We start from the raw sequence: 11,420 nt of genomic DNA on the forward strand, positions 1-11,420 counted from the left end.
CAAAAAAAAAAAAAAAGAAAGAAATCAGAGACCTCAATATCCCACTCGCAATAATGGATCGTACAGTCAGACAGAATACAAGGAAAGAAGCAGAGGCCCTGAACAACACAATATACCAACTACATCTAACAGACATATGCAGAACACTCTACCCGACAACAACACAATGCACATTCTTCTCAAGCGCACGTGGGCATTCCCCAGTATAGACCACAGAGTAGGCCACTAATCAATCCTCAACAGATTTTAAAAAAATAGGTATGATACAAAGTACCTTATCTGACCACAAAAGTAAGTTAAAAATCAATAACAGAATAAAACCTGAAAAATGCACAAATTTGTGGAAATTTAAAAAACACACTCTTAAACAACCAATGGATCAAATAAGAAATCCTAGAGAAATTAGGAGTTAGAGACAATGGAATTCAAAACACACTATTTTCATTTCCTCAATAAATGAAAAGACCTAATAACAATATGAAAACTGGCCGGGCGCGGTGGCTCACGCCTGTAATCCCAGCACTTTGGGAGGCCGAGGTGGGCAGATCACGAGGTCAGGAGATTGAGATCATCCATGAAACCCCATCTCTATAAAAATACAAAAAATTAGCCAGGTGTGGTGGCGGGCGCCTATAGTCCCAGCTACTCGGAAGGCTGAGGCAGGAGAATGGCATGAACCCAGGAGGCAGAGCTTGCAGTGAGCCAAGATCGTGCCACTGCACTCCAGCCTGGGTGACGAGTGAGAATCCGTCTCAAAAAAATTAAGAAAATTTCTGTGATGTAGTAAAAGCAGTGCTAAGGGAGAAATGTATAGCTGTCAATGTTTAACATTAAAAAAGAAGAAAGATCTCAAATCAGGCCATGTGCTGTGGCTCACGTCTGTAATTCCAGCACTTTGGGTGGCCATGGCGGGTGGATTCCTTAAGTCCAGGCGTTTGAGACCAACCTGGGCATGGCAAAATCCTGTCTCTACAAAAAAATACAAAAATTAGCTGGGCATGGTGGTGCGCACCTGTAGTCCCGGTTATCAGGAGAGTTATCAGGAGGTTGAGGTGCGAGGATCACTTGAGCCTGGATGGTTGTAGTAAGCTGTGATCATAACACTGCACTCCAGCCTGGGCAACAGAGTGAGACCCTGTCTCAAAAAAAAAAAAAAAAAAAAAAAGGGAGACAGAGAAAGAGAGAGAAAGAAAGAAAGAAAAAGGAAAAAGAAGGAGAAAGAAAGAAAGAAAGAAAGAAGGAAGGAAGGAAAGAAAGAAAGAAAGGAAGGAAGGAAGGAAGGAAAGAAAGAAAGAAGAAAGAAAGAAAGAAAGAAAGAAAGAAAGAAAGAAAGATCGCAAATCAACAATCTAACTTTAGACTTTAATAGTCAGAAAAAGAACAGCAAACTAGGGCCAGGCGCAGTGGCTCAAGCCTGTAATCCCAGCACTTTGACGGGTGGATCACGAGGTCAGGAGATCAAGACCATCCTGGCCTACACGGAGAAACCCCGTCTCTACTAAAAAATACAAAAAAAAAACTAGCCAGGCGAGATGGTGGGCGCCTGTAGTCCCAGCTACTCGGGAGGCTGAGGCAGGCGAATGGCATAAACCCAGGAGGCGGAGGTTGCAGTGAGCCGAGATCGCGCCACTGCACTCCAGCCTGGGCGACAGAGCGAGACTCCGTCTCAAAAAAAAAAAAAAAGAAAAGAAAAAGAACAGCAAACTAACCCAAAACTAACAAAGAGCAGAGATGAAATAAAGAATAGAAAACAGAAATAGAAAATTAATGAAACCTAACACTGGTTGTTCTAAAACATTAACAAAATTGATGAACCTTTAACTGGATTGACTAAGAGGACTATATTTGGATTGACTAAGAGGGCTATATTTGGTTTAAAACAATTTGTCCACTAGACTTTTCTTTTGCAGAATCCAGGCCAAGATATCACATAGCATTAATTGGCATGTTTCATCACTCTCCACCAATTTATGAGTTTCTCTGTGTTGCCTCGATTTTCATGACCTCGACATTTTTGAAGAGTGCTGGTCACATATTATATTATATTATATTATATTATATTATATTATATTATTTATTTTTGAGATGGAGAGTCTTGCTCTGTTACCCAGGCTGGAGTGCAGTGGTGCAGTCTCGGCTCACTGCAACCTCAGTCTCCTGTGTTCAAGCGATTCTCCTGCCTTAGCCTGCCCAGTAGCTGGGATTACAGGTGTGTGCCACCACACCTGGCTAATTTTTGTATATTTAGTAGAAACAGGATTTTGCCATGTTGTCCAGGCTGGTTTCGAACTCCTGACCTCAAGTGATCTGTCCACCTTGGTCTCCCAAAGTGCTAGGATTACAGGCGTGAGCCACCACGCCTAGCCATGGTCACATATTCTTTTAGAATGTCCCTCAATTGGGGTTTTTCACGATCAGGCTGAGGTTATAGGTTTGGGGGAAGAATTCCACAGAGGTGAAACGCCTTCCCCAGGGAATATGACCGGAAGATAACTTAGTACTCTTCTGAGTAGAAACAACCTTATGGCACCCCTAATGTGTTTCTCTTTGTCTTGCCAGTTTTTCCCACGTTGTAAAAATGACAAGGCAATTTTTAATATACCGTTGAACAACTCCAGAAGAAGTTGGAGTGTAGCAAACTGTTTCTAGAATGCCTTTGAGGGTGCATTGCCTTTGGATGCCCAAGCAAGATGAGGAAGCAAATCTTTGATGCTATTAAGTGGCCATCTGGGAGGGGCACAGGAAAAAAGAGCCTGGCTGCAAGAGAAACCATGATCATAGAGAAAGGCAGTATCAGGAAAAGTGGTGAGAAAGAACCGGTTGGTTCACAGAGATAAGACCAAAGGTGACTTGACAGTGAGCAGCAGCCACACGTCTGCCTATGTTATTAATCATTGAGAATATTTGTATTACATCTCAACAGAAAGTTACATGAGGATTACTAGAAATACTCCTTCAAATGGAAGATGCCTTATGGTTTCAAAGATGTCCCAAGTTGAACTATCCAAAAATGTAATGCAAGTCAACCCAAAGGTTAACACTCTCAGGGAGTAGCTTCATGAGACAGCATAGGCAGAAGAGATAAAAGCCCGTGGTGGCTCATGCGTGTAATCTCAGCTACTCAAGATGCTGAGGCTATAGATCTCGAGGCCAGGAGCTCCAGATGAGACTGGGCAGCAGAGTGAGGCCACGTGCCTAAAAAATTATTAATTTCTTGATTTACTTTTCTTTTTAAATGTATTGCTATTAGGCCAGGCATGGTGGTTCACGCCTGTAATCCCAGCACTTTGGGAGGCCAAGTGGGCGGATCACGAGGTCAAGAGAGTGAGAACATCCTGGCCAACATGGTGAAACCGCATCTTTAGTATAAATATAAAAATTAGCTGGGCATGGTGGCATGCGCCTATAGTCCCAGCTACTCGGGAAGGTGAGGCAGGAGAATTGCTTGAACCTGGGTGGCCGAGGTTGCAGTGAGCCGAAATCTTGCCACTGCACTCCAGCCTGGCAGCAGAGCAAGACTTTGTCTCAAAAAAAAATATATATATATATATATATAATATATGTGTATACATATCTATTATTATTTAAAGATAGGGCCTCGCTCTGTTGCCCAGGCTGGTCTCCAACTTTGGCCTCAAGCAATCCTTCTGCCGAAGCCTCCCAAAGAACTGGGATTGCAGGAATTAGCCACACTGTGCCTGACCACGGTTTCCCTCCACTGACTCCACCCACAAGCAATCATTCCGAAGCTAAAAAAGTTATTTTAAAAATTAGCAGAGCCGCGGTTAGTGGTTCACACCTGTAATCCTAGCACTTTGGAAGGACAAGGGAGGTGGATTACTTGAACTCATGAGTTGGAGGCCAGTCTGGGAAATGTGGTGAAACCCAATCGCTACAAAAAATACAAAAATTAGCCAGGTGTGGTAGGGCACGCCTGCAGTCCCAGCTACTTGAGGGGCTGAAGTGGGAGAATCGCTTGAGCCAGGAGGTTGAGGCTGCAGAGAGCCGTGATTGCACCACTGCACTCCAGCCTGGGTGACAGAGTGAGACTCTGTCTCAAAAAATAAAAAATAAATAAAAATTGAAGAAAAAAAATTAGCCGGGCGGCCGATTGAGGTGGCTCATGCCCGTAGTCCCAGCACTTTGAGAGGCCAAGGCCAGCGGAGAGCTTGAACCCAGGACTTCGAGACCAGCCTTGGCAACATGGCAAAACCTCATCTCTACCAAAAAAAACAAAAAAAAACAAAAATTAGTTGGGCATGGTGGTGCATGCCTGTAGTTCCAGCTACTCTGTGGGCTGAGGTCGGAGGATCTCTGGAGCCTAGGAGTTCCAGGCTGCAGTGAGCTGTGATTGCACCACTGCACTCCAGCCTGGATGACAGAGTGAGATCCCTGTCTAAGAGATGAAAAACAAAGAATATTTTTGTACAGAATTTTGAAAACAGATTATATACCCAGAGCACAATTCCTTTTTCTCTGAGTATCTCTTTTATATATTCCTTATATTCAATAATTTTATTATGCATTGGTAGATATGTGTGTATATCTACATATTTATATAGTCACACCAAACAACATGATTAAATGATTATTTGTTGAAAGCTTTTTTCTTTTTCTTTTTCTTTTTCTTTTTTTTTTTGAGATGGAGTCTTGCTCTGTTGCCCAGGCTGGAGTGTGGTGTAATCTTGGCTCACTGCAACCTCCACCTCCCAGCTTCAAGTGAGTCTCCTGCATCAGCCTCCCAAGTGGCTGGGACTACAGGCATGCAGCCACCGCACCCGGCTAATTTTTGTATTTTTAGTAGAGATGGGGTTTCACTATGTGGGCCAAGCTGGTCTCAAACTCCTGACCTCAAGTGGCGCACCCGCCTCGGCCTCCCAGAGTGCTAGAATTACAGGCCCACAGATCTGTATTTGAATATATTCTCCAGGTGGTGCTTACAAATGCTAAAGTTAATGCAAAGGTGCTATTTTGTGTTTTTTGTTTTGTTTTTTGAGATGGAGTCTTTCTCTTTCTTGCCCAGCTGGAGAGCAGTGGCACAATCAGGTTCAAGTGATTCTCCTGTCTCAGCCTCCAGAGTAGCTGGGACTACAGGAATGTGCCACCACACCCAGCTAATTTTTTTGTATTTTTGGTAAAGGTGGCGTTTCACCATGTTGACCAGGCTGGTCTTGAACTCCTGACCTCAGGTGATCTATTTCTCTCGGCCTCCCAAAGTGCTGGGATTGCAGATGTGAGCCACCACCCCCAGCCCAAAGGTGCTACCTTGGAGCAATGATTTTAAGACTTGGCTTTATTATCTTAATTTGAACATCATGAAGAACAAATACATAGTCAAAAATACATAACTGTTTTCTTTTTTTCTCTTTTTTTTTTTTGAGATAGAGTCTTGCTCTGTCACCCAGGCTGGAGTGCAGTAGTGCAATCTCAGCTCACTGCAACCTCTGCCTCCCAGGTTCAAGCAATTCTCCTGCCTCAGCCGCCCGAGTAGCTGGGATTACAGGCACATGACACCACGCCTGGCTAATTTTTGTATTTTTAGTGGAGACGGGGGTTTCACCATGTTGGCCAGGCTGGCCTCGAACTTCCGACCTTAAATGATCCATCTGCATCTGCCTCCCAAAGTGCTGGGATTTCAGACGTGAGTCACTGTAAGGCCCATAACTGGTTTCTGAGTGAGATTCGGTTTCTAGTCTGGGCAAATGAAGACTTTCCTGGGGTTAAAAGGGCGCTTTCTGGTTCACTCCTTGATATGGACCTGTGCTGGGGACTGAGCAGCTGTTCAAGTCCAGAGCACCCAGTTTTGGTTCTGTGCGAGGCTTAAATCCATGATATTTCACAATTCGTATATGCACCCTGATGAAGTGTTTTTAGGTAATGACTGCCTTGTAACCTAACATTTTGCCAAATATTTATTGTAAATTTTTCTACTATCATCATTACTGCGGTATTGTAACTAAGACTCTCCAGGAAGTCATTCTGCCTGAAACTAAAATCAAGTATATCTCAAGTAACTCTACTCTCTGATTTGAAATGCCTCTGTTGTATGTTGTCTGCAATCAGCATTCTCTTATAAATAAAGTTGAAACGAAAGATGATGAAACTGGCCGTGTTACTGAATGGGAAATAAAGGTGAGAATACACACTGCGAACGAAGACATGGAAGTTACTACTACGACACAATGTTCTGAACGCATGTTCCCTTGTTTACCAAATGATGCACGTTTATTGCAAGAGAAGAAACTGGGCTGTTGCTGCCAATATTTAGAGGCCATTTGGAATCTGCTATGATTGCTTAGATCTGAGGACTTGAGGTTCTATTATTTTGTGGTATCTGAGAAGCAGGAATGGGATTTAATGATATCTCAATTCTCATCCATCTAAAATAACCTAATTTGCAATTATAAATAAAATGGCATGTTGCATTTGTATATTCCCTTTTTAAAACAGGAACGGTTCCTGCTTTTAACTTTATGGAGTCTTATTTATGAATAAAACCCGTATTATTAAAATAAATATTCAGATTAAAATTCATTTGAATAGTCTATGGCTATTATGAATTTTATTTACTTCTCTTCCCCGAATTTTAATTTCTTTGAAGGTTTCCAGGTAAACAGTGATTACTAATTATTTCAATGTGGTATTAAGTCCAAGATCCTTAAGTCAGTTCATTTTGGATAACATAATTAAATCATCATTAAAGAATGATACAATCACTGTTAATCTTAAGAATCTGACAGTGAAATATGACCCCTTAAAACTTTATTCAGGTGGGCAGGGCCCAGTGGCTCAGGCCTATAATCCTATTACTTTGAGAGGCAGAGGCGGGTGCATCGCTTGAGGCCAAGAATATTAGGTGACATAGCAAGACCCTGTCTCTAAAAACTAAACAAATAAAAATGTTCCCCAGTTAGTGTAGATAGAATAACTCCACAGATTCACATAAGTTTCAGTTTTGTCTCAGATTTACAAGAACAAAATTTATAAAAACATTGGTTATTTAAATTAAGATTCAACTTAATTGTATATCCATGTTTACATTTAGGATTCTTTAAAATAGTGTAAATAGTAAGAAACTGTAAGACTCATAAACAGTTATAAATAATTTAGGTGATTAATTTAGCCTTTTTATTTAAACCAAATCCAATCTTGCATTAGTTAAAATGATATATTGCATGTTTATTTCTCATAGTGGTAAAATCACAGATTCATACCATGGACCATTTTTTAAACTCCTCACTCTCCAGCGGATGTTGGTGAAAAATTGTATTATAGAACCCTGGGCCAAGAGGGGTGGCCTTGAGCGGGACTGGTTGTTCTAAAAATTGGTAAAACCCAGGGCTTGTTGGTGATGGATGAGCCAGAAGTGATGAGGACCCAACGGAGACTTAGAGTGGAGTCGGAATGAAGTCAGAAGTCACTTGCGTGACTCCAAGTGTGTGTTGGGCCCTGCTAGGGTGAAATAGTCTCTGGACCTGGAGACAGGGAAGAGATGGGCATCAAAAAATGCCATTATCATGGCTGGCTCAATGATAGTGGGTTATCAGAACTTATCAACATTAGTGTTATTAAAGTTGATGTACAACCCCCCACTGCGAAATTTGGCTGGCTTTTGAAAAACGCCATTATGGGTAGACATTTTGATCTTTACTGGCAGGGTCAGTGTGGTCCCTGGGTCCATGTGGTGTAAAATAGGAGTACCTCCACTCATAGGTGAGAATTGAACAATGAGAACACTTGGACACAGGATGGGGAACATCACACACCAGGGCCTGTCGTGGGGTGAGGGGAGGCGGGGAGGGATAGCATTAGGAGACATACCTAATGTAAATGGCGAGTTAATGGGTGCAGCACACCAACATGGCACATGTATACATATGTAACAAACCTGCACGTTGTGCACATGCACCCTAGAATTTAAAGTATAATAATAATAAAAAAGAATAAAAATAATAAATAAATTAATTAATTAAAAATAAAAGTAGGAGTATGTCTAAAATCTATTGCTACTGGTGGAATTGCCCAATGGGGCTGCTTCCTTGTACAAACTTGGAAACTTCATCCTGCCTTCTTCATCCTAGAGAAGGCCGAGAGGCCCCAGGTCTCATCCTGAGCTCTAGGATGGTACTTCAGCCCTAGCATTAACATTGGAGTGCTGTGTCATTTCCCCAGTAGTAGGTTATATGATTCCCTATTGAAGCAAGAAGACAAACTGGATGGTGGAGCAAGATGTCAAAAAGAAATCTATCCAGAAGCCTGAGAAGATGATTAGCAGATAGAGAGGTAACAAGACTTAGAAGGCAGGCTGGTCATGGTGGCTCATGCCTGTAATCCCAATACTTTAGAAGGCAGAGACAAGAAGATCGTGTAAGCCCAGGAGTTCAAAACTAGCCTTGGCAACATAGTGAGACCTCCATCTCTACAAAAAATTTTAAAAATTAGCCAGATGTGGTGGAGAGTGCCAGTAGCCCCAGCTAATCTGGGGACTGAAGTGGGACGATTGCTTAAGCCCAGGAGGTCCAGGCTGCAGGGAGCCAAGATCAAGCTGCTGCACTCCTCCACAGAGCAAGACTCTGTCTCAAAAAATTAAAATAAAAATGAAAAAAAGGAAATTGGAAAACTACCTCCTCTGATCTCAGACCTTATTTCTTTTTAGGAAATACACTTTTGAAGTTTTGAGTTTGAAACACAGTTTGGACTTAATCACGAGGGATATTGTGTAGGAAAGAATCATTCATTTAATTAACTTGAATCCCCTCCACCACAGTTTACTCCTTATGATATTAACCTCCTTTAAGTATACATCAGTGTGAAAATGCCTTCAGTTTAAAAAGGCATTTTACCTTAGATGGGGTAAAAAAGTTTGTACCCCATCTGAGACAAGAGCATTCATACTGAAAGGAAACTATGAAGTTACCAAATGTGGGGAAACTTACTCACAGGCCATCTCATGGAACACAGAAGTCACACTGAAGAGAAACCCTATGCCTCTAGGGAGTACTGAAAAGCCTTTAGCTAGATTACCAGTCTCATAAAGCAGCAGAAAATTCATGCTGGAGAGAAGCCAGTGAAAGCAGCAAAAACGTCATTGAATATTAGAAAATTTATACTGCAAAGAAAGCTTTGAATGTGCTACATATGACAACATTTTCTCTCGCACCTTATCCCTTACCCTGCATTTGAAAGTTCTTACACAGATAAACCTTATACATGTAAGAAACGTGGAAATATCTTCAGCCAAAAGTAAATCCTCATTCAAAAAAAAAAAAAAAATGTACACTAGAGAGAAACCTCGTGAACGCAGGAAAGCTTTTGTTTAGACATCCCTCTCAGCCAGCAGAGGGTTTCTGTGGGGAAAGCCCCTCCGCCTGTATGGTATGTGGGAAAGGCTTCAGCCACGAGTCAGTTTCACTGAGCACGAGCATTTTCACTGTAGAGAGAAACCCTTTGAATGTAATGACTGTGGAAAAGCCTTTACTAAACGCAGTATGTCATTAACCATCTGAACGCTCACACCACAGAGAAGCTTGGTGAATATAAGAAATGTGGAAAATCCTTTTTCCAGAAGGAAAGTCTCCTTACCAGTCAGAAAATTCACACTGAAGAGAGACCTTCTGAGTGTAAAGATTGTGGGAAAGTTCTCATTCGGAAGTCTAACCTCATCCAGCACCAGAGAACGCACACAGAAGAAAAACCCTTTGTGTGTAAGGAGTGTGGAAAAACCTTTAGTGGACAATCAAACCTCACTGAGCAAGAGAAAATTCATGTTGGAGAGAAACCCTTTAAATGTAGTGGGTGTGGAACAGCTATTGGCCAGAAGAAGTACCTCATAAGAAACCAAAACACACACACTGGAGAGAAATGCTATGAGTGTGAGGAATGTGGAAACGTCTTCTGTCAGCAAATACCACTTAGTGTAGATGTGAGATTTCAGATGATCAACCCTGTGAACTTGCTGCGGAAGAGCCTTGTCTCAGAGTTCATCGCTTCCTGTGTGTGCGAGCAGCCCCGCAGGTGAGCAGCCCTGTGGTTTCCATGGCTACAGGGAAGCTTTCTCCTAATTCTCAACTCTTGCTCTGTATTTGAGAATCCACACAGGTAGGAAGATTTATCAATATGGTGAATGTGGGAAGCTTTCAGCCAGAAGTCACACCACCTCAGACTCCAGAAAAGTCATACTCATTTAAAAACCACAGCAGGACGTGATGACTCACGCCTATAATCCCAACACTGTTAAAGGCTGAGGCAGGAGGATCACTTGAGCCCAGGAGTTCAAGACAAGCCTGGGTAACATAGGGAGACCCCGCCTCTACAAAAAAATAAAATAAAATAAATAAAAACTTTGAAAATGGGAACTCTTTTATCAGGAATGTACACCTCATAATGCATCAGAAATAATCATTTTGTAGCAAAGCACCATCAATAAAGTAAATTTTAACAGATACTTTATGTATGTAACTTGTGGGACATCAGAAAATTCAATGTCCTTCTGAAGAGAGGGGTATTCATATGATAAAAAGCCTGAGTCTGGCCGGGTGCAGTGGCTCATGCCTATAATTCCAGCACTTTGGGAGGATGAGGCAGGCAGATCCCCTGAGGTCAAGAGTACAAGATCAGCCTGGCTGACATGGCAAACCCTGTAACTACCAAAAATACAAAAATTAGCTGGGTGTGGTAGCAGGTGCCTGTAATCCCAGCTACTTGGGAGGCTGAGACAGGAGAATCACTTGAACCCGTGAGACAGAAGTTGCAGTGAGTCAAGATGGCACCACTGCACTCTAGCCTGGGCAACAGAGTGAGACTCCATCTCAAAAACAAAACAAAACAAAAAAAGCCTGGGTCTGACAAAGAAACCTACAGCAAAGGCAGTGATGAAACTTTAGATACATTTCCACTAAAATTGGGAACAGAAAACAGATGCCTGTTAGCATTACTGTCAGCATTGATCTGGAGATCTTCACCAGTGTAGTAAGTTGTAAGCATTGGAAAGGAAGACACAAAATGAGATATGATCATCTATAAATATATAAGATTCTTGTGGTGTTGACTGAACAGAGCAGAACAGATTTCAGAAAGAGACCTATGCGTTATTTGAATTTGGAATATGATAATGGTAGAAGTGGATCAGGATGGGAGGAAATATGGGACAATTTTTAAAATGGTTTGGAGGTAATTTGTTCTCCAAGTGGGGGAAAATAGACCATGAACTATACACAAAAGTAAAATCCACAGAGATGAAAAGCAGGCATTGAAAAAGCTATGTACAGCTGGGCACGGTGGCTCACGCCTGTAATCCCAGCACTTTGGGAGGCCAAGGAGGGCAGATCACAAGGTCAGGAGATGGAGACCATCCTGACTAACACGGTGAAACCCCGTCTCTACTAAAAATGCAGAAAAATTAGCCAGGCGTGGTGGCAGGC

General features: G+C 42.1%; 1 pseudogene; it reads left to right on the plus strand.

Annotated features, from left to right (window-relative positions):
• Positions 1 to 10,222, plus strand: part of LOC117093555 — a 28,307-nt pseudogene extending 18,085 nt beyond the window's left edge.
• The last annotated feature ends 1,198 nt before the right edge of the window (positions 10,223 to 11,420 follow it).

This window comes from Trachypithecus francoisi, unplaced genomic scaffold, assembly GCF_009764315.1.
Source record: "Trachypithecus francoisi isolate TF-2019V2 unplaced genomic scaffold, Tfra_2.0 Lachesis_group12, whole genome shotgun sequence".
Lineage (NCBI taxonomy): Eukaryota > Metazoa > Chordata > Mammalia > Primates > Cercopithecidae > Trachypithecus > Trachypithecus francoisi.